At 31.3% G+C, this 25,770-nt stretch overlaps 1 long non-coding RNA gene across 1 annotated transcript in view; it reads left to right on the forward strand.

The window, feature by feature from the left end:
- Nucleotides 1-1,078: 1,078 nt before the first annotated feature.
- LOC143058902 (uncharacterized) overlaps nt 1,079-25,770 on the forward strand; it is a 44,557-nt gene continuing 19,865 nt past the window's right edge. The window contains exons 1-4 of the long non-coding RNA XR_012973281.1: nt 1,079-1,139; nt 4,072-4,209; nt 16,109-16,161; nt 20,069-20,242. This is a non-coding gene — a long non-coding RNA (uncharacterized LOC143058902). The remainder of the gene's footprint in view (nt 1,140-4,071; nt 4,210-16,108; nt 16,162-20,068; nt 20,243-25,770) is intronic.

Raw genomic sequence — 25,770 nt, forward strand, 5'->3', positions numbered from 1 at the left:
TTTTGGTCCTAGGACTGGTCAGAGCAGTCCTATATTCGGTCACAGGTTAACTTTGACCAGTCCAAATGACTGGTTATCAAGTTAACTTGCTGTACAGGTTAGGAGTGCACCCATCTGTATACAAAAGTACCTTTACGCGTCCTTACATATTTAATGTCTTACAAACAACAAACACACAATAAGAAAGAATAAACTATGTTTACCCATTTTACCGAATCAAACCTTTTGTTTATATAAGAATTATGTCTTTGTCGTTAGAAGTCATGGTTACAAGGTTACAATTGCAAGAACTTTAGATGTTACAGGTTAAGTTTCAGCTTGAGATAAAATTGATAAAAAAAGTAAGATCACAAAAATACTGAACTCAGAGGAAAATCAATTCGGAAAGTCCATAATCAAATGGCAAAATCAAATAACAAAACACATAAAAAACCAATGGACAAGAACTGTCATATTCCTGACTTGGTACAGGCATTTTCAAATGTAGAAAATGGTTTATTAAACCTGGTTTTATAGCACTTACCCTCTCACTTTGGTGACAGCCTAATCAAAATCCGTTATATTTACAATGAACAGATACAATAAATAAAATAGTCAAAATATGGGTACAGCAGTAATCATCGTGTAACAATTTTAAAAGGAACAATTTAACAGAACATAAAACATCTATCTACAAACACATTCATTGATTTGCGTGTCTGACGTCAAATTTTTTTATACGTCACATATATTTGTCGTTCAATGTAGCATACAGGGTTAAACAAATCAAGAACAAATGTACGTTTTGATCCCTTAAGGGACAACGAGATATCATTTAAAAAAATTAAATGTAAACACTTAGTTCATTAAAAAACGGGAAAATGGTTCAAAATATTAAAAAGATATTTGAATAAATCTTAAATACATTTTGTGTAATTCCTTATTTTTAAAAATCACATTTCGTTTGCTTGACATACTTATCGTATTGATAAATTAATTTAAGCACAATCACAATGGGACCTGATACGTCATAATCGATTTACTGTACCTTGTAACAGACACATTCAAATTAAGATAACAGATAACCTGTTGTGTAAATAGTAAACGGTTTGTATGTATGAGTCAGACATGATGTTTGCAGCAGACAAACATAATACAATGTAAGTATTATGTTTTTATAAGTAATCATGGTAATACAAGCAAAATATACACAATATTGTACAATAGTTGCATGTTACTATGAATTGTTTAAATTACCATGAATAAAATTGAGATATTGATTCAAACCTCTGAAATATAAGAATATAAGAATGAAAGGTGTGATCTTTAATAAGACAACTATTCATAGTGAAAGTATCTTAAACAGTGAAAGGTCGCAAGAGGCTATCAACAGTGCACAAAGTCCATTACAAAAGGTACTTCTGATTCACTCAGTTTTCCCATTTTCAGCATAGAAAAAATGCACAACTCTTTTGTCAAAACACTAAACATGTATCACTAAATTTAAACTCAAATTGAACTTGAAGTAACATATGCATTATACAAAGAAAAAAACATATGGCTTATAATAGCGACTGATTTTACACAATATAGTATTTGTCGAGCTTTTCCCCCGTTTCAGGCCGGATCCTTATATCGTTGATATTTCAAGTCAATGTACAATTATTGTTTTTATACTGCAATCTAAAAAAAGTATTTCAACACAATGAAATACATTACCTGATGAGACCAACAATCGATGGCGAACAGATTTGTTTGAGAATGAAATAAAATATAAACAATAAGCATAAAACATAATTATAAATAGTTTGCAAACCAAACACATTAACATGTGAAATATGTTTGTTTTCTAAAAATTGCAAAAGAAATACGTTTGAGTCGTTGTACACATTTGAAACAAAAACAGATTGAAGAGATCGTATGAATAATTAATTATATTTTTGACAATTTCTAATGTTCTATTAAAATATTCATAAAAAAATGTGATATCAGGACAGTGACTGACATATGACAGAGAAATATACGGTCAACGCATTTTGGTTGCTCAAATATAACGAGTGCAGTATAAAAATCAATAACATTACCTTGGAGCCTCTTTTTACTAAGAATGTTCAATATATTTAAACATATATAGTGGTCCAAACATATCGATAATTATAACTCTCTTGTCTCCACAGGTTGAAAAAGGAGCGTGTTTTGTTAAAAATATTTTTGTTCACATTTTGTTAAAATGGTTAAAAATTGCATTTGGTATGAAATAATTTCAAAATGTCTCTATACAAAAAAGTATGTTCACGCTTCCTTACATTTTTAATGTCTTACAAACATCACATACAATACAAGAGGAGTAAACTATGTTCACATGAATGAATTTTATAGACATATAAGTACCTACGTCTTTCGGCTCTGGAATGACGTCATCAAAGAGGGACGAAAGATAACAGACGGACATGCACACTCATAATTCAATAATAAACTGAAAATGCAATGGCTAAAAAGAAAAAGACAACCAGACAAAAAGTATTAAAAAAGACACAAAAGAGAAAATTTAAGACTTAGCAACACGTACTGCACCCTAAAATACTGGAATTATCTCATGTGTTCCTGATGGGTGAGCATATCGTGCTCCACATGTGGCACCAGTAATGTTGCTCAAGTAACACATCCGAATCCAGAAAAGACTCATACTTAAGACGTTAAATGTACTGAAAAATCCATCAGTCTGTAACGCAACACTCAAATGCCAGACAAAAATCAGAAAGTTCTTCAGAGAACAATATAGTTTACTCATTGCTATAATCAGTACAAATGGTATGATCGCCAATGAGAACACACTCCACATGAAACCAAATGGAATAAATTTAACAACTTAAGGCCACTATACGGGTAATCATTACTCATCACCTCAACCTCAACATTATTTAAGTTCTTTTCCATTTAGTTTAATATATGTTAAACCTGATGGCGCTATTTCATTGGGTATGCCCTATATAATGGATCATGTCTTTTGTTTTTTCTTTCTTTGTCATGGCGTTTTTATAAATGCTGAAGTGGAAAGTTTTGTATATTAAAATACATTATATCATCTTACTTCCTATACATGTCTTTGAATATGATTGTTTAAAGGCAACCGCGTAGAGACCGTGTTTATTCCATATTAGGTTAGTAGGCAGGGCTTATTTCAAAGAACGGTAAGTAGTTTTTAAAGTCCATTTAAATGAAACAAAACGATATTGATTGAAAGTCGTAAAGACGAAGAAATAAATGATGAAAGATTGAATATCATTCATAAAACACATTCAAAGCTACTTAGTTATTTATATTGGCATTTGTTTTTGTATGCCCAATGGAAGTAGTTTCTAAATGCTAACGGTATTGAGAACTTGCTCATTGTGAGATGTCACTAGTCTGAATACGACATGTAAAAATAGTCGGTAAGATAAATTCGTTACGTAGTGGTTAGTTACGTATTACGGTATATATCAGGTCAGTAAATTCCATATGGGGATTCGAGATTTGCTCTCACCTCATATGGAATTGACTGACCCCATACATCACAAGCACACTATGTAACTTATTAGATATCATTTGTAACGTTTTAGATGATATATTGCCACTGCTTTTATAACTTTCAAAGAAGAAATTTCAAGCAGTAATGTTGTCAAATGAGTGGTTTATAAACCCTTTAATCGTGTATAGAATACCATAAGCATACTTTAGTAACCTTTTACTTTTTGTCTGAATGAGACTCGCCAGGGGTGGTCGTATAAAATCATTTTGAACAATTTTTGAAGCTAAATCAAAAGTTTAAGTAGAGCATTGAAATTTTAAAGATACGTCAAATCTGTCATAGGCTATTAGTGAGAGAAGATAGTAAAATGAACGTTTTGATCCTTTAAGGGACAATGAGATATCATTTGAAAAAAATTAAATGTAAACACTTGAGAATAGTTTATTAAAAAAACGGGAAAATGGTTCCGAAATTTAAAACTTAAATAAATCGCAAATACCTTTTGTGTAATTCCTTATTTTGTAAAATCACATTTATTTTGCTTGACATAATGAGTTATTGTATTCATAAATTTATTTAAGCACAATCCCAATTGGACCTCATACGGCGATTTACTTAGCCTGGCGACAGACACATTCAAATTAAGATAACAGATAACCTGCGTAAACAGTAAACGCTTTTCATTATGAGTCAGACATGATGTTTGCGGAAGACAAAATGTAAGTATTATATGTTATAAGTAATACGAGCCAAATATACACAATATTATTGGTTTTATCTGTTTATTGTGTAATAGTTGCATGTTAAAATGAATTGTTTGAAATACTAAGGATATTCATTTGATAGTGAGTCTAACTTTTTAAATATAAAAATATATATATTTTTAATCGAACAACTATTTATAAATATAGTAAAATATCTTAAAGAATGAAAGTTCGCAATATACCATCGACAGTGCGCAAAGACCGTTACAAAAAGTAACTAAGAATGCTCATTTATGACAAATTTCGAAAAATTACAAAATAGGTTAGACAAAGGGATGCCAGTGTCTTTGCAGAAAGTTCCTGAACCGGGGATATGTCAAAGAACGTTTCGTCCTTTTTATAAAACAAAGTTTATCGGAAGGTGATGCCAGTGTCTGAGCAGAAGGTTGATAAATCAAGGGTATGTCAAAGAACGTCTCGTCTTTTTTATAAAATAAAAGTTCACGGAAGATGATGCCAGTGTCTAAGCAGAAAGTTGATGAACCAGGAGTATGTTAAAGAACGTATCGCCCTTTTTCTAAATTAAAGTTTATCGTAAAGGTACCAAGACTTGTTGATAAATATTCCGTACCAACTTCACAAATACAACACGATGGTGTTGAGGTATTAATTCTGCGTACTGACGTTGTTTATCATCTTAATAACGTGTTAAAGTGTTAATCTTTTAGTCTTTATTACTATAACGTTTACTGATTGGTCTGGTTTTTGTTCTGATATCCATTTGACGTGGCTCTGTATTTATTCATTTCTCGATTGAATTATTGTTCTATCATTTTTGTATTAACTTTCATTTTTGCTAATGTGCTTTGTTTGTGTTTCTTTGATATATATGACGTGTTTCTGTAAATACGTAATGTACATCCTTCCATTGTGTTATTGCTCTATGATAATTTTTGTATTCTTGTCTTTCATATTTGCTAATGCTTTGCATTTATGCCCTTTTGTCTTCTTTTGATACGTAACGACTTGACTTGTTTTAGAAGAAGGTCACAATAAGCATATAGACAAGCGGTAACAAGAACAGGGACATATTAATTATAGATTATGCAGAGGATAAGCCTAAAAGAACTATAGACTATATTCTGTTTATACTTTGAACGACACAATTATTCTATATTTCTACTTCGAAGTTGTTTAAATTGGTTGGGTTTTTTTGTGCTTCTTTGTAAATTTTTTGTTTATTTTTTATAGCGATTAAGATTATAACACAATGTTTACTGCTGTGCCCCCTTTTTTTTTTACTAATTTACCTATTTTGTTTTGTTTACGCATCGTTGTCAATATAATAAAATTTGATGCGACTGTCATGCAAGGGAGATGTTAAGCTACCTATAAAACTAGCTTCAATCAATTGTTTTCTACGAAAATATCTGTACCAAGTCAGGAATATGACAGTTATTATCCATTCGTTTCATGTGTTTGAACTTTTAATTTTGCCATTTGATTAAGAACTTTCCGTATTGAAATTTTCTCTGATTTTAGTATTTTTTTTGGATTCTACTATGTACTGTACTCTGTAGTATCAAATATGTCATGACTGCATGACTGCATGTTCAGGACGAATGTCCTAGGCTACATTAACATATAAATAATTTATGTCTAAAATAAAATTATAAGTTCAAATGGGAAATGGTTAGGGAACCTTCATTAAACTTCAAAAGGCAGGAGGGTGTATGTTTTTTTTCTTTTTTGTCAAAACAATATTCAATTCCCAAATCGATGGGGAAAAAATCTGTTCAAGCAGACTGTAGGGACCGCGCTGTGCGTCGCCAATGTCGCAATTTGCGATTTTTTATTTCATCTGGCGACAAAATACGGCTGCTGGCGATATTTCTGGCGCCAATATTTTCTTGTGTAAAAAATATCTTGACAATATCGATCTTCATTTTAATTGGTAAAAGTTAAAAAAAAAATGTACACAATTTTACCTGGCGACAAGTTTATGACTTCGTTTACGACCCCAATCTAATCCACAGTTACAACAGGTGTCATAATCTGTTGTTACAGGTAATCCATTTATAGGATGGGTCATTAAGGATCATCCACATTAATTAATTCAAATGGAAATGGTCAGTGGGCATTTTGTCTATTTCATTTGTTTAAATTGTTTTAATGATAACATTATAGCCTGACACAGCTTCCAAATATCCTTCTGTAAAAAATAAAAAGTAAACCTTTGGAAGTATATATTTTACCTTTTGAAATAGTATGTTTGACATCGTTAATGTATTGAAATATTTATATCATACGTAGTTGATAAGTTGTAACAGAGAACACACATCATTGGTTTGATTAGCAGAGTTCAAAAAATTAATGGTCACATTATAATTCAGATTGTCTGTTGTTTTGATGACAAAGATTATTTTATCTTTTTAAATTGATCTTTAAAACTAGTTTTATTCAGAAGAAAGTAAAAACATTGCTTGGCTGTACCTTAATTTAACTATCTATATCCAAATTAAATTAATGCAAGCTGTAATCGATGATCACAAATTGAATGTTTTGTTTACAAAGGTTGAAAGCCATGTGCTTTTTGGCGGAAAAATTCGAGAAACCCCCTTAACCATGTTAACAAGAAACAGTTACATTTCATAATTATTTATAGACAGTAAGAATTTCATTTTGATTGACTGCTAAGAATCATTCTTGAAAAATCATAATTTCTTGGAGTGAAACTGATAATACCCTAATATTCTACATCTAGGGGGGGGGGGGGGGGGGTGTTCTTTTTTTTATATAGTTTGGTTAAATGGATTTGAATTCTGAAACACTCAATGTGGTTAATAATTCCTTTATTATTTCCATCATAATCAGAAACAAGCTACATGTACAAGACTTAGGTATTATATATATAGAATTGCCTTTATAAAAACATTCTAGACTTTTTGTCAGTATGTACCTGTAGTAGAAAAAAATATGGTAGAGCCTAAAATATTTCTACTGGGCCTTGGGAAAAACTTTAAGGATATAGGCTGGCTTCTTATTTTTTTTTCTTCATTCAATTACCCATTTTTTCCTATTCTTTACATTTTAATTCAAAGACATTTTCTCTATTCTGTAGCATATACAGACCATAAGTTAATTTATATTCTTATACATATGAAATACTGACAAAAGAAAATAAAGTACACATGTTGTTTTGTTGTATGCATATAAACCCTATGCTATAACTTACTTAGTAGTACATGTTTAACAAAAAAGATGATGTAAAGTGCAGGCTGAGTGCATAAAAAAATAAAATTAAACATAGTTTAAATTATTTTTTTTGTAGAAAAAATTAAGACTCTAGCTGGTTCTAATGTTTGCTTAAAGTTTTCAAAACTGACGACAAAATATAGAAGCTGGCGATTTTTCTGGCTCCAACTTTTTGGGAGCCAGAGCAGCCCCTGCAGAGGACAAACAAAAATATGTTGAATCCAGATCTTCACCAAAAATTATTTTTATATTTCAGATAAGCAAAATAAATTTAACTTTTATATATCTAAAAACATTTAAAACTTCCAAAACCGCACAAGTAAGTCTGTACACAGTAGTTTTTAGGTGAAAATACAGCCGTATTTGCTAATTTGTTATGAGGAACCTTAATACTAGTGTTGAATTTTGACTAAATAATTTTAATTGATAGTGCTGAAGGGCTTCGCTGAAACAAATTTGACTCGTAAAAAAAACCCACTCGTATTCCTGATCATCGTCAGTTTGTGGGTTCTATATCAATTTCAGTTTTATGTCATTTCTTGCATATATTTTTTTGTAAGCTTACTTTTCACGTTTTATGTGACAATAACTTTAGTATAAGTAAAATTTAGAATGGAATTTAGTATAAGTGAATGGATCTCTATGAAATTGTACTAGAAGGTTCAATACACAAAATGAAGATTAGAATTAATTTTGGGGTTACGGTACAACATTTTATGGGGTGTTTTTTTACAAAATTTTGTGTTTTTCTTCAAAAATTTACCCTATTTACATTGATTATTACTCATCTAGTATATATAGCTGTAACAAATACTGATTTGGCAGGAGATGCACACATAATAGGATGTTTTAATTATTTTATCTGTAATTTGTACATTTTTCCTATGATGTGTACTCCTTGATAATGACGACGTCAGTATCATGATAAAGAAGATATATTAAGTAAGTATATTCATAATTGGCATGCGCCAGTGCGCCACAAAAGGATCTTCTTTCCCTTAAAGGCCTTTAATTCCCAAAATTGCACATGATTTTTTTTCTCTCACAAAAACACATGAGTTATCTAGTAAAAAGAACTGTAATAAAAATTTAGTTCAGCCTTGTTGACTGTTTCACTGATTGTGTGAAAATTTTAACAGAAAATGTACAAAACACTTGATAAAATTGCATTATCTGCAGAATTATTAAATTTCTCACTTTATATTCACAAGGACATATATATAACATATTGTCCATGCTATTCTGATCTGAGTTTTTATTCATACATATACTGGCATGGCTAGTGCTGTTCCAAGTTGTCTTCTTTTTCGGTTTCCTGAGAAGTATTTGTTTAACCTTTTCAGTCACAATAAAGTGTTACAATTCTTATTTAGACGCAACACATAAATAGTGACCAAAAAGGTACTGCGTTCACAATGGAGAAGCTGGAAAAAAAAATTAAATGTAAATATTTTCAATATTTTTGTAGAACTATATATCATGTAAAATTAAAAATATATGTAGTAAGAGATTGCTGCTGAATAGAAATATTTGGGTTCACCTGATACCTGTTTTAAAATTAGTCCATTTTGAAGTTTGAGGGTCCAAAATTAAAATATGTTTGATTCCAACTGACATAAAAAATTTGATGTTTTTTATATGCTAAATATACATTTGTGGTCGAATCAGGCTGTACGTGGTAAAGCATTTTATTGCGTTAAGTGAAAGAAGACATGTAAGATTTCAACAGCTTTCTGTTTTTTTGTTGAATAATTTTGTTACTGAGTGCAACTTTAGTACTGTGATGTTATATAACCATAAGTGTGTATTGCTGAATAGGTCGAAATGTGAACCTGATATAGTAATAAAGTACTTGGTAGAATGAAAATGTTTTGATCAGGTTTAAACTGACGCATTAAATATATAGGCGACTGCTGCTGCTTGAATTTTAAAGGATGTAACCCACATTCTTCCAAGTAACATGCCCTGTATATATTTATCAAAGTCATGGTATTATCATGGGTTATCATATCATAGGCAGATCCATATGGGGACTGGGGGGGGGACTGGTCCCCCCTTTCGTGGGAAAAAAAGGTTGATTATATAGGGAATCACTGAAGCATGACTAGAGCGGCCCCCCTTTTATTTCAGTCGGCGCAACCCCCCCCCCCCCCCCCCCCCAATCTAATAACCGTGATCTCATTCAACAGTATAACCAACGTCATTATCACTGTTTCTTGATATGGAGAAGTCTGTGGCAGATGAACATAAGTAGGAATGGTCAACCAGTGCACCGGCGTTTACCCCGCATGCTGCATGGCCATTATAAAAAAAATCTCGAAATGTATCGTATTGCTTGCTGTGTTCCCATGACTGGACAGAACTTTACGCTAAATATGTTATCATTAATTATGATTTTGTGACTTTAAATGAAGTACCTGTGATTATTTTTGACCTCACTGATAATAGAAAGATGTAGCAGACGAAACATGGCGTCAGATGCTGTTATCCAAACTTCAGTAATTTCCGGGGTACAATAAGATTTCAATAAACTACACAAGTTACTAAAATTTCTGAATTCTTGTTTTTGTAACAAATGAAAATTCATGTCGTACTAAACATCGAAATTATTTCAATCTGTCTCGTTTTTTCAAGTTCGCGTTGAAACGTTAAATTCGGCAGCCATTAAAAAAAAATAATCGTACGAGATTTAACGAGATGGGTCGTGTAGAGAGAGTTATCGTTCTTTATTCCAAAACGATGCTTCTACCATAGGTGCCAGCTAAAGCTGGCATATTATAACAAAGTCAAAGTAGGACTTTCTTTGAGATATTTATAAGACACCATTGATTCCCTCCTAGATGAAAAGTGCTATTTTAGAATACCCAGGGTTGAGCAAAGTGGTACACTGGTATATGGTCACTGTAGGAGAACTGATCCCGAAACAACACCTCTACTGCAGGTACATACTTCAAAAATTGCAAAATTTAACTACCAATCAAAAGAGCAAATACTTATAAAACTCGAAACCCTGACCAGATGAACACCTTCAAATGTGTACAAACAGTCAGCTTAGTTAAACCTTTTTAGCATTTAAATGCAAACTGTAAGATGAATTATCCGGAATAACTATATACCTGGCATGGGCCGAACGGCCGCACGGACGGGCAGGGGTAACACGACATGCCCCAACTTTCAGTTGCGGGGACAAAATGAATACAGCTAATTGTTCTCTGCAATATGAACAAAAACACATTTGGCATTCAACAACCCATGCCAAGCCCTCTATCACAACTGCCTGTCGTGGACACGAATGTTGTTTGGTTAAAACTGCTTAATTGTTATCGTAATCTGCGATAGCGATGTAGGAAAACAACAACAAAACATACGTTCCATCTTTATTAAAAGGCCATAATACCTAAAATATAGAGAAATAATATCAATAGAATGTCCTATTTTCATGGATCATTTTTTTCTTCTGATCAAAGTTACCAGATCCCAGTATAAAGCCATTCTGTATGTTGCGTAATAATGTGACAGTTGTAATGCAAAATTTGTTTCCGTATGTATTCAAACTTTAAAGCAACATGCTCGCTGAGGATCTTAACGTAACGTAACTGGTACAGAACATTTCATTTGGCTTGCACAATTAGTTTTATATATCAAGTGAATTTGAGATAAGGGATGCTGCAGCCAGCTGATGTTAAGCTCCATATTTTGATCTTTTCTTAGATATTGAAACATATGAAAGTTGACAAACTGGTTCCCGCGGGTATCACCAGCCCAGCAGTCAACACTTTGGTGTTGACATGAATATCAATAATGTCGTCATTTTTATAAATTTCCTGTTGAGAATTGAGAATTTTTCGAAAAACTAAGGATTTTCTTATCCCAGACATAGATTACCATAGCAATATTCAGCACAACTTTTTGGAAATTTGGATCATCAATGCTCTTCCACTTTCTATTTGTTTGGCTTTATAAATATTTTGATATAACCGTCACTGATGAGTCTAATGTAGACGAAACGCGCGTCTGGCGTATTAAATTATAATCCTGGTACCTTTGATAAATATTTACACTACTGGGTCGATGCCACTGCTGGTGGACGTTTCGTCCCCGGGGGTATCACCAGCCCAGTAGTCAACACTTCGGTATTGACATTAATATCAATAATGTCGTCATTTTTTATAAATTTCCTGTTTGCAAAATTTTGAATTTTTCGAAAAACTAAGAATTTTCTTATCCCAGGCATAGATTACCTTAGCCGTATTTGGCACAACTTTTTGAAATTTTGCATCCTCAATGCTCTTCAACTTTCTATTTGTTTGGCTTTATAAATATTTTGATATGAGCGTCACTGAGGAGTTTTATGTAGACGAAACGCGCGTCTGGCGTACTAAATTATAATCCAGGCCACCATTTCACAAAGCCTTCCTAACTTACGATCATCGTATCAGTTTACGATTTGTTTACGTGTGGTTCTACGTTCCCGCTACGTGTGTTTCATAAAGGCATCGTAAAGGACCACCAAGTTGATCGCACGTTACGTCGTGTGTATCATCGTAAGTGTATCGATAACCTAGAAGAGTGCTTTCTTTCACGTCCGCACTTTTATCGAGTATGGCATGCCAAATAAACATTTTTGAAAATAATTATTATGGATGGCGAATTATGGCGATATTTTTATTTCAACATTAATACAACTAACGAATTTTATTCCGTTTTCAATATTAATTCAAGATATATGACGCTTACAGTCATAGGACAAAAGTGAGTTCCCACTCAAAAAATGTCCTATCATTTCAACTAAAATCGGTAATTTTCAAAAAAATATTACCAAGTAAGTCTATGAGTGATTTTTATATAACAGATACTATAACATGCAGAAATGTCTGAAGTTTAATTGTTTATTTGGCCATATTTTTAGGGGGGTTCTTTTTCATTATTTAACGGGTTAAACAAATGCATTTTTTTACGATTTTAATTTGGTTAGAATACATAGCAAACTTTGCCGTGAGTCAAGCAATAATTTTCTTCGTGTTCACCTCGTCAGTAATTTAAAATACATATATTAACAACATGGACTTTGTACCAATATTCGTTTTGGAGACAACAGTCAAATATATTAAACGAAACTATCCGACCCAGTAAGGGTCTAGATTAGTGGCAACGAGGGGGGTTGCATTTCTTTGTTCTGTAATTCTTTTAGCCATTCTTATCTTTTAGCATTAAAAAATATGCTTATACTTTAAGTTATGTGCCCCTTTAGAATTTGCACTACACAAATGAACATATTTATCAATTTTGTTAAATGTCTAATTGAAACGAAACACAGAAAAATATAAATATTTTAACTTAGCTTATTTGTAATAATTTGGATATATGGGATAACAATTTAAGCAGTAGATAAGATGAAATTAGTTATATTTGATCTTATCTAGTTTGTGATACATGTATATGAGGAAATAGTACCGAGAAGCTATCGCTGTGCATAAAGTTTTATAACATATATACAGCATCATTAATAGTTATCCGACATTAAGAGTAATCTAGAATCTGACAGAGTAAAAATGTTATCACCAGAACAGGTTATATTATATTATTAATGGCCCATTATATAGGAAAAAATGCTTATCAATAAAGTCGTTTTGGAGGATTTTAAAATGTATTTAACTTTTATTCGTAGTGAACGAAACATAGGTTTTCCCCAACCCCCAAAAAATCAAAAACAATGTCATCCGTCTTCGAGCATTCGTCTTCCAGATCTATAAAATATATTGATTTTTTTTATGTTTTTTTTTTAATTGGAATGAATTATGGATCTCTCAAATATGAAACTGAAGGCGTAGGAATCATTCCCGCGAAAGAGACGTTTGGATTCTGCAACTCCCTTAAAATTTTCCATAAATTTTGAAATTATAAAGAAACTAAGGAAACTTCATCAGACAAAGTTGATCTTCGTCTGCATGATTTGGCTATTTATTAGGTTCTATTTGGTCTGATAGCTCTTCAAATGTTTCTGTTCTTTGTGCATGCTTCGTTCCAAAAATAGAGAATTATAGCTCTTTGATTGTATGACTAGTTGTTGTATGGTTTTTTTTTCAGCTGTACAGAGCTTTTTGTTGTCAATAGTTATTTTCGTCGGAACTCTTTCACGAAATTTCATTGTTGTGATAATTATTGACACAATGTAGGAGAAGGATGTAAGGTTAACTAAGTCTGCAATATTGGACAAAAATACAGATGCTTATTAATGAACATAATTTGCATGGCTAAAATCATTGAACCAGTTCTGATAAGGACCAGGTAAACATTTCATTCCAAATGATATACGTATATCAATATTTAATTTGGTATGCAGAAAACGCAGAGTTTAGTTATTTTGTTTATCAACTTTACTTTATATTCTCTCTTTTTTTTGGTGGGGGGGGGATGGGCATTATTCTTTATTCTGTAAACCTCATTCACAACCTCATATATCTTGGGTTATTTCAAATAAATATCTGAATATGCAAAGCATAAAAAAAAAAAAAAAACGTGAATATTAAATAATATATACCGATTTGATTGGCCAATAACTGTTTTAACACACGACGCCATCAATTTACGTGAATATTTTGTAAATCTACAGACGATACTCCGCATTCCACGGCTCCTAGGAAAGTTTCTTGTATTGTAACAAAAAGCGGGAAATATGAGTTTATGTAGTTAAAATTGGTAACTTTAAATTATTAACTTTTTTACATTTAGGCTTCTTCCTTTTTTTCCTAAATTGTTACATTATTTAGAAAATTGCGATTTAATGTTATTGTTTTGTATTGTTTCTATCAATTTTTTTGTTTTATTAAAACTAGAAATTGACCTGTTGTCTCACAAGGAAACAGCTGTTTTGACGTTTTTTCTAGAAAAGTTCCTAAATATTCAAAAACGTTTCACCCAAATTATGTCTTCAATTCAGTGAGCAATATTGAATTTCATGCTAAATACAGGAGCTGACCAGATTAAATTAACGCGACCTATTAAAAAGTCAAAACAATAAGTTTTTATTCCAATTACAATTGAACTTTTATATCTAGTCGAGATTTATGTCATGTTGATCTGTAATATGTTTATTTGTATTAAAACTTGACCAACTTCTTTAAATCTGGCAGACCGTACGCGAACAGTCCGACGTATACGTATTTTGAAAAGTACGCATACAGTGTGGTCCGTACGCGTACGGTACAAATACTATATGGTCTGGAACATACGCATCTATCTATATTGTTGAAAACTATTCTATACTATGTTATCGTCTGGATGTTCTTAGTTTGTCTTTGTCATTTGATTGCTGTCTTATTAACGTATAACCTACATTTACAACAGTTTTGTATAGCTAAAACGGCTATTGTGTATATAATAATTGTCGTTCTTTCCCTAAATAATATGCTTAAAAGAAGATGGACCGAATAGAGATGTGCACAGGCACTTGTTTCGATCTATCAATGGGAAGGTCGACTATCCATATATATTACAAATTGAAAGTCGACCTTCCCATTGATAGAAACAGGTGCATTTGGCGATGTCCCTAAATAAAAAAAATAAACTAAACAGAAAAAAATCCTTCACTTATCAACTGTAAATTTCCCCTCCTCCTTCCATTTCTTTTTTCTACTGTATTAATTTTTGAAGACATGTCGCATCTACACAAAGTCTTATTTATCTGCAGCTTACCCCTCCCCTATTAGTTTTGGTATATATGATCTACATTAAATTCGATCCAAAAATAGTCACTAGAAAGGCATATATATATATATATATATATCTAAATAGTTGCAATAAATTCCATAAACCAAGAAACTATTTACAGTCAGATATTTATTTCGATATTCTAATTAAGATACATATCTTTTTTGGCCGAAATTACAAAAAAAATAATTATTATTTGGTTTGACTGTGAAGCACGGATTTAAGATTTATAATGTACACATAACTTTAAAAATGGGAATAAAACATCCTTCTTTAAACGTTTTATGGATTACCACTGTGCCTGTAGTGATATAATTATAAATAGATTTCAGAACGCGGACGTGATAGAAAGCCTATTTATCAAATTGTTGTAAGACGAACGCCGGTAGGAAATAAGATGAGTAAACAATGATTAATACCTTAGATTTGCATTATGTAAGGTGCTTGCATATACAAATAAACAAACGAAGAAAGACTTTAAGTGTAGTTGTATAATATTGAAGATTCTTCTTCGTCTTCTAACATTTTAGGCATCTTGACTAAGAATAAAGAACGCTACAGCCATGTTAGATGAATTGATTCATTTTCGTAGAAAAACTACGATGGAGTTACACCTGGGTATAGCTGTAGTAAGTTACGCCAGGATTTATCCATTATTTACGATCATCTTAACTTACGACGGCTTTGTGAGACGGCTGTAAATCCTACGATTTATTTACGATGGACTTACGATGACACGTAGACTTACGAAGGCTTTATGGAACGGTACCCTGGTACCTTTGATAAAAAAAACCGTGTTATTTTATTTTTAAATTACAAATTGTCAAGTTTTCGTTTCTTTGCAGTAACTTTTTGTCTTCGTCGTGTTACATTGATTATGTTTATGTGACGCTCGTGCAAGATCATACGTGACAACAGTAGACAATATTTGTATATCTTTATATTTCAGAAAGATAGAGGGTCAGGACTCTTCACACCTTAGATATTAATACATGGACACAAGTAACGTAGAACCATATATATATGAAATAAAAGTTCCCCAAAAATAATTTGTTATCTAAAAATATAATTTTATATGGATATTATCTTCTTTTGAGAATATCATGCCTGATTCACATCAATAGATGTGTATCTTAAAGACCATAACTTATAATCACAAATAGGAGAAAACTCACTAGTGTTACCACTTTTCAATTTCAAATTTGCTATAACTTATACAGTGACGAAATTAATGTCATTGGTCCAACATTACTCTTAAATTAGAAAATATGGCAATTAGTTAGGATGAAAAATGCTGGTATGACATATTGCGAGATAAAATGGGTAATCTATGTGTCAGTCTTGTACAGCATTGTTAAATGTAGAGTTAATATATATATTTTATAATTATGCTATCGTTCCGATATGCATTTTGTATGCGTCTGTCACATATTCATTGATATTAAAGTATAACAAAAAATATATATCATAGTAGATTTCAAGTTGTTTTAAAACTACTTCAGATTATCTAAAATTAGTTAAAGTGTTTTGAATGGAAATAAATAATTCATTACATGTAATACAAATACATTCTTTATTTAAAGAAGGTAACTCATTTAACATACAATTGTTAATCTCACACAAGGCCTTCACACATTTAAATGAATAATTCATATAGAACAATAATCAATAGATATGTACACAATTACAAATATATATATATATATATATACAAAAGCATGAAAAACAGACTGTAGAACTAGCATGGCAAGAATGTCCTAAAAAAGTTTGTCTACTCATTTTGTTTTATAATAAAGATATTAGCACATTTCATCTTAAAGCTTTCTATATGTCTTAAATCCTTTAAATTATTTGGCAAATTATTCCAAATGATTAGACCAGAATATTGAAAAGTCTTTTTGAAGTATTCAGACTTTGGCCTTGGTATATGAAGATGTCCAGATGTTGTTGACCTAAGAGAATAACTATATAGATCACTGCACGCAGTAAATTTACTTGTAGGATAAACTGGCGCTAGTCTATTCATACATTAAAACATTAAAATGGCTTGAAAATATTTTATCCGAGTATAAATGGTCATCTAATTACGTTCTTTAAACTTTGATATTGATTGATAATCAAAAAGTTTATTTAAAATTAATCTTGCTGTGCGCTTTTGTAGTTTATGAATCCGCTCAATGTTGCAATTTGCGGTAAAACCCCATATGGTGCAACAATAATCAATTATTGGTAATATATAACTATTATAAAAAAGGACAAGACCTTTGCGAGGTAAGTATCGTTTTAATCTTTTTAGCAGGTATAATCTACTTGAAAATATTTCACATACTTTATATATGTGTACTGACCATGATAGATGTTTATCAATATAGATACCAAGAAGTTTTTGCGATAATACACACAAGACATCGTTACAATTCTCAAGTTTTCTCTCAGATACAATAAGCATACATTTGGACTTCTTGTTATTTATTATCATATTGTTTTAGCACACCATTAAATTACGTTTTCAAAGTCTTTATTTAAATAAGAGATTAAGTTTGAAATATATTTGGACGATATATGCAAGGTTGTGTCATCTGCATATAATTCAGACTCTGTGTGTTCTAATTTAAACGGGAGATCATTTATATAGATTAAGAATAATTAAGGTCCTAATATGGAACCTTGTGGGACCCCAAATGTTACATTATTGTATCCTGATTCAGTTGTTCCAATTCTAACCTTTTGCAATCTATTTGAGAGATAGGATGAAAACCATTTAACAGAGTGATCATCACATTTATATAAATTAAGTTTCGATAATAAGATGTTATGATTAACAGTGCCAAATGCTTTTTTAAAAAATAAATAAAACAGCAGTAAAATTGCCTTTGTCAAATTCTTCTATCCATTTGTCATTTATTTGATAAGTGCTGTGTGGCAGGAATGTTTTTCTCTAAATCCAGATTGTTGTTGTACTAATAGTTTGTATTTAGTTTAAAATGAATACAAATGTTTAAACACAGTCCTCTCAAAAATTTTGGACACTGTAGGTAAAATCGAAATAGGACGCTAATTGTTAGGATCATCCTTATTACCGGCTTTGGAAATTGGAGTTACTTTTGCATACTTTAAAATATCAGGAAATATACCTGTACATAAACTAAGGTTTATGATATGAGTGAGAGAATCTACTATTATTGATTTTGATACTTTTAATATTCTTGGGCCAACTCCATCGGTCCCGGTGGATTTATTAATATCTAGATTTGAGAGATATTTAAAGACATCATCATTTGTGACAGTGTATAGTGAAAACAATGTGTTATCATTAATTTTGGATTTAGCATAATTGTTTATTTTCTCTGATTCAAAATTAGAATGGGGATGTGGAATAAGTTTTTCTCCCACTGAACTATAATGATCATTTAAGCAGTTTACAATGACAATGTTATCCGTAAGATTATTATCTTCGTATGTTATCATATCAATATCATGACCCGTTGTAGAGTTAAGATCTTTTAAATGTCTCCATAGAGTTTTACAGTTTTTATCATTATTAATGGCTTCCATGAAATACTTAGATTTTGAAGAACGAATCAGTTTATTTGTTAGGTTCCGGTACTTCTTATAATTATCCGTATCTTTGTTTTTATGATAATAATCTCTCTAGTGAGCTGATTTACAGATTTCATCTGTATACCACTCTGATTGATATTTATTTTTTTATCCGTTTAGTTACAACAGGGGCATGTTTATCTAAAACATTAATAATAAGATAATACCACATATTAATTGCTTCATTTGGGTCACTTATTTCATGTATAACATTAAATGGTTGTTCAGACAAATCATTTTTAGAATAATTCATTCTTCATTAAATGTTTTGAAGTTTCTGTATTGAATCTCTAAATGTGAACCAGATTTATCCTTGATAAGCTCAGAAAATATGTTTAAGGTGCAGCTAATGGGATAGTGATCACTTAGGGCATTAGATGGCACTGTGACATCGATAATATTTGAGGGATTAGTGCTGAAAATATGGTCAGTTAATGTGACACTAGTTGAAGTAACTCGAGTAGGGTCAATAACCATTTGATGAAGACCATTTGTTGAAATAAAATTTGATCATCTAATAGGAAGTGTCTTCATATAATCAATATTAAAAACCACCCATCAATAAAATATTATCGTTTAGAGGGAGGGCATTAATGAATTCTTTTTCTATATTATAGTACTAGGAAGTTTGACTGTTTGGTGGTCTGTACACAAAGCATAATAAAAAAAAACACTCATTATGTTTTGGGAAAATTTTAAACCACATAGTTTCAATGTTTTCACTTTCTAATGAAGTTAGTCTTTGATATTTAATATTATTATCAAAGTAAACTATCCAGCCTCCACTTTTTCCGTTTTCTCTATCTTTTCTTGCATTAGTAGAGCTGTAGCCGGGAATATTGATCTCATTTGAATCCTGCTTGCATTTTTTTTATTTGAAAACGTTTCGCACATACCGATGATATCTTGTCTCTGTGATTTATTAAGATTTTCAAAGTTAGCTCTTATTTCATCAATTTTAGGTAAAATATGTTGTATATTATGGCATGTTAATTTAAAACCTTTTTGGGAGTGGCCATAAGTATTGGTAAAATCTTGATTAGTTTTATTTTGCCTAATTGTTGAATTTGATAAAGATTCAGGGTTAAGATTAATTCTTTTATTTTTACAAGAGTTATTAATACTATTTATATTTAGCTGGTGGTTCTTAGTAAGGTTACTTTCATTAATCATGTTTATAAAGGACACATGTTTTACAACAATCAAAACAATCATTTTGACACAATTGTATGAAGGATTTCAAAAGTATTTTTTATACATATGTTATCTGATTGATCTGATTGACATTCTTTGCTAATTTTTCTTGCAGAGTGGTTGTACCAACAGTTAATCTCTTGATGTCCAAGACGAAAACAAAAGTTACATTTGATCCATAGATGATGTTTGCAGTTTGACAGATTGTGATAATTTGATCCACAGTTGTAACAGTAGGAGTCCCATGTATTTATGTAAGGCTGCACTGACGAATTGACATTTCTTATAGGTATTACTTCGTTAATGTTATCAATTAGTTTCGTGGTTCCCGAATTTGTTAGATGAACACCATCTGTGGATATCAAGCCTGGCACTATTTTCCCATTACGCAAAACAAAGCTATCTAAATGGTTGATAAATGTGACATTTCCTCTATATTTATTTTCGAAAGGGCTTGATTAATATGTTCGAGGTTTGTTTTTGATCTGGGTAAACATCCACCAATAATGATAGTTTTAATTCCATTGTTTTTTGCACTTTGGATAGCATTTTTGTATTTCCGTTTGAAAGTTTGAATAGATGATTTTGCATCATTTCCACCAAACTGCAGAACTATTGTTGCAAACGGTGATAAATCAATTTCTTCAATCTTTCTTTCAAAATCCGAGACTAAAACACCCCGATTGGTACTAACATATACATTATCATTTAGATCAGTTGTTTTGATTCCTTTTGTGATTGAACTTCCATAAGTTAAAATATTGTCAGAAATTCTGTCTATTCGGTTGTTCCGAATTTTCAGTTTGAGTTTTTTCCTAGTGGTAGATTTATTTATTTCATTTTTTGATGTAGTTACAGCACTGCTTGCTAGAGTTGAAGATATAAGAATTCCACTGTTGAAACTAGCATTAGCTTTGCTTAGTTTACGCTTTGGTTTTGGAGTATGTGACACACGATTTGTGTTTCCCATTTTACCGGCTATTTGCTTACTTAATGTACTTATATCATCTTCTAGACCCGTAATTGTTTGATTTGCCAATTTTAAGTCACTAGAAAGTCTTAACACTTATGCTTGGAGTTTTTGTTCACTTCCTCTGCATTCCTCACGTTCATTTCAGAGTTTTGTATTTTCATTTTTTTTTTATGAATAATCTTTATGAATTCTGCATTTTGAACTGTCAATGTAGAGATATTTGAATTAAGGTTTTTCAGCAAGTTTACAATTTTGTCAGAAAAACAGGATGACATTTGCTTTGGCATGACAATGGAAGCAGGTGGTAGAGTGCTTGTGTTTTGCTGAATTACTGTGGATGATAATGATACTTTTTCAAGATTGATATTATTGTCATTTTCACAGTTCGTTGAAAGCTCGTTAGGGATGGTAAGACTGGCATTTCTAAATTCTGCTTTAACTGTTGTTTTGCTGTTTTCAATTGAAACCTCTGTGTGGGCAAGATTATCAAAGTCATAATTGAAAGAAGCTTCGCTTACCTCACGTTCTTTGATGTTGACTAAGTCCCTAATTTTACTAAAATATTTGTCCCTCCAAGTAATACAGGTGTGTTTTCCTAGCACTAATATAGTTCCGTTAGTGTAAAAAGTAATACTGACAAATTTTCCTTCCGATTTCGTTGAGGATTGAATTTGAAGTCCATTTCTGGTTACGTGTTCAGTTACTGTAAATTTCCCTAACATCACTTCTTTACACGCCTCGATTCATAAATGTTTTCTGGTTAAAGTTGTTCCAAATTTTATATCACAGGGTACACGTACTGCATTCCCGTCGTCGTCAAAACGGTCGCATTGAAAGTCCGTACTTACCTCCTCGTTTGGAAGTGTTTTCTTGTTTTTTCCGACATTTCTTTTGATTACAGTGCTTGATTTATTTACTGATAGTTCAGAATCCGAAAAAGAAAAGTAACACAACGTACTATTAAAGTCTGAATTTACACTTGTTGATACTTGGTTGTATGATCCATGATTAGTAGTGGGAGCTCAGGGAAAACACGTCTGCATCCTTCAAGGTCTTATCTATGAGACATATAATACAAGAGATTCGCAACCCTAGTAGAATCCAAGTAACGATAAATGAAATCACGTGAGACCGGACGTAATTGGGATTATGATGTGACCTGGCCATGGGATCAAGATGAGAAAATTCCGCCATTGTTGTTAAGAGAGACGATACGCTTTAAGATTTGTTTTCTCGTTTGTGTCGATTGTTTTCACAGCTAAAGCATGTAAGTATATTCAAAAGATACATCTAACTAGTTCTACCAGTTTGTTTATACTATAATGTGCTGAGATGATGATAATAATAAAATGCAGACCAAATTTTATTCGGTCCATTCAGCTTACCCTACTTATTGGTGTAGAAACGGTGTGGCCCACCATTGTTTTTCATAAAACTTAGAAATTTACGATCATATATACAATTTAATAGTGTTATTCTACTCCCGGTTGTTATCCCGTTAAAATGATACTATTTTCGTATATTTTGATCAAATAGTGTTTACATAAAATACCATCACAGTTGATTTATTTTTTTCACATTGATATCCAAATCAAGCTATGCGAGAACTACCTTTTTTTCAGAAAACTTAGAAATAAATGAATAAATATGCAATTTTATAGCGTTATTCTACTCTCGATTGTTATCCCGTTAAAATGATACTATTTTCGTATACTTTGAAAAAAAATTGTTTTCATGAACTACCTTCAAAGGTGATTTATTTTTTTCACATTGATACCCAAATCCAGCAATGCGAGAACTACCTTTCATCATAAAACTTAGAAATTATCGAATAAATATGCAATTTAATGAGTCTGTATTAATTCCAAATGTTATCTTGTTAAAATAAGATCAGCGCGGCATATATTTGTATACCATGGACATGTACACTTTCCCAATATATTCCTCTTTTCTTTATAAATTTTGCCCATTATTCTCTATTCTTTATTTATTTAAGCATCCCATCATTCTCTAATCTTGATATTTTGATAATTTTTTTCTTCTTGTCTTTACTTGTCTGATTTCAATTCATGCAGTTATTCCAATACTCTTATTGCATGAATGAAAGACAGTGTCAGAAAGTCACATGATAAAAAGTCGCAATTCATTTTTTCTGATTATTTTCTTTGAACAAAAAACGCTTATTTCCATTCTTGAACTATTGTATATAATAAAATTGAGAATGGAAATGGGGAATGTGTCAGAGAGACAACAACCCGACCAAATAAAAAACAAACCAACTTTGTAAACAAAAATTAGCAAACACATATCAAAAATGATCAAATAATTGTTAAAAAAAAACAAAATTTCAAACTGGTTTGACACTCAAAGGGCTTCATGGTGCCAAGAAATCTATCTTTTGCATGATTAAAATTAAATAAATCTTCATTTTTCAAATAAAATGACACATTTATTAAACTTTAATATGAATATATGTATTAAAAAGTAAATATTTATCTTATATATAGAAACAATTGTCAACAGATTATTTGTGATTTTTTTTGTCCTACCAAATTTGTGACTGTATGTCTTGTGACTTTCTGTCCGTTAACTTTTTGTAAACACCTTCCCATTGGCGGATCCAGTCCCTTTTTTTTTGGCCGATCAATGAATTTGAATGGGGACATGTGGTTGGAACCCCCTTTCTAAAATGGCTGATCCACCCGCTTCCAGATCCTCATTGTAAACCCCTTCCAGACCCTCATGAGATAGAAACAGAGTCTGAGACTAAATAAAGTTGATGTCAGCAACTTACATTGTATGTTCACTGTACGACCTTTAACAATTGACAAACATATCAAATAAGTGTACCTCATAGCAAGCTTGAAAGGACTATACATGACAAAATGAAATTTAAAATAGATTTAGCATAATAAAAACCTGCAGAATGTTGTATGAAATATATGTAGGAAGTACAGTTTAAAAGTAAGACTAATAGATATTGTATAATATGCTCTACAAATTCAAATTTCTTTTCAACTCTAAAATATATCTATTTTTTTTAATTTAGAATGCCAAAAGAGAAAAAGATGTAGTAAGTTAACAAAAGGAGTTACAAAAAAAGGTAATCTATGACCATGAACAGCTGTTGGAACCATTATGGAGGAGATATCTGTTCCCGTTTCAATCCACAAAGAAGATGAAAAGGATCATCTAACTATGACACATCTCTCTGGTCGAGTGTGTACGTTCTGAGGAAAATTCTTTTACATCAGAAGAAGTCAAAGAAGAACTCTTGTTAGATGAACCTCAGACCACACTTATGCAGCAAAAAAACAGCCATTTGAGAATGAAAAATATGTACACTTGAATTTGATTGTCATGCTGATTTTTTCTTGCACCACTGGAAGGCACGGAGCAACTGATTACACAAGAAATTGATATTTGCAGTGAATGAGACACACAATAAACATGATGAACCTTGCCTGTACAAAAAAAAATGTCATACACTCGCACATTAATATATTAAAAACTATGAAATATTTTCCACTGGACGTAAGGCAACCATCAATTAAATCAGCCTGATCGACAACTAAGATAGACACATTTTCGTGCAGTTTGTATAAAGAAAAAGGTTTTAACTTACAAATCAAGTCAAATAGTTGTAAAACTATTTACACATGTGCATGTCTGTTTCAATTCTAAAAGGAGATTTTAACTAGTCCAAAAGTTAAAAAAAAAAAGAAAGAAGGGAAACGTGTACATTTCAAAACATTTAGATATCAATATGGCATTAAAACTGGTGTATGCTTTGAAGTCAACTTGTCAAGTTAACAGAAGTATAACATAGTAAAATTTCACAAAAACTGTTACATGAAAAGTCAGCAATACCTGCTGCTGTGAGTTTTTATTGTATAATTAGCAGTTCCTTACACTTAAAATATGGATTAATCTCTTTATATTCGAGGTCAAAAGTGAGACTAATATTGCCATTTTCTATTAAAGGATCATTAAATGTAAGTCCTAAATACACAATCCGTGAAAAGGAGAAACCATAAATTTACCGACAATCATAAAAAAAACTCAATGCAAGCTCATAATGTAAATTTTGAAAAAAACACACTTAGAAAACAATTTACTGTCAATCATAAAAAAAAAATTTAATGATCTATACAAATTATGAATATAGGACGAAGTCGATCAAGATTATCGATAAAAAATCAAACACATTAATTATTTTTTCTACACTTTAATCAATTTTATATTTTGTAAAGTGTAAATAGTATTTTCGAAAAGAGTGGACACCTGTGATGTAACAACTTCTTGTGTACCAGGTGTCAAATAAAACTCGTTTTAACAGGTTGTGATTAACTTGACCATCGAATAATTCAAGCCTAATATATACATGTCACACTGTGAAATTATGTCTCCGAAACAGGTGTATATTTAATAGAAACCTATTATGAAACTATCAAATAAAATGAACTCTGATACAATTTATTAAATGTTAATTATTTAATATCGTTTTTTTTTAATTCAATATCAAACTATATCTCTTTTTCAATAATACAAATAATAAAAAAATTAAAATGACATTGAAATAAATAATTATGTATTATATGTCTCTGATTTAACACTGAAACAGTTAATTTATGCTTAAACATTCACCCTTACTTCGAGTACTTGTAATACTTTGATAATGACTCTATTATCCAAAAAGATCTCGCGAGGTAAATAATTACATATACTAGTACTTGTTTGAGGTGGCGAATCTGTTTTTCTAAAGGTTTTTAAGTTCTTTCTCTTTTCCGATTAATTAAGATCAACTATCTATATGTGACGTCATCAGACATGGCCGCCTTTTT

Source organism: Mytilus galloprovincialis, chromosome 14 (genome assembly GCF_965363235.1).
Source record: "Mytilus galloprovincialis chromosome 14, xbMytGall1.hap1.1, whole genome shotgun sequence".
Classification (NCBI taxonomy): domain Eukaryota; kingdom Metazoa; phylum Mollusca; class Bivalvia; order Mytilida; family Mytilidae; genus Mytilus; species Mytilus galloprovincialis.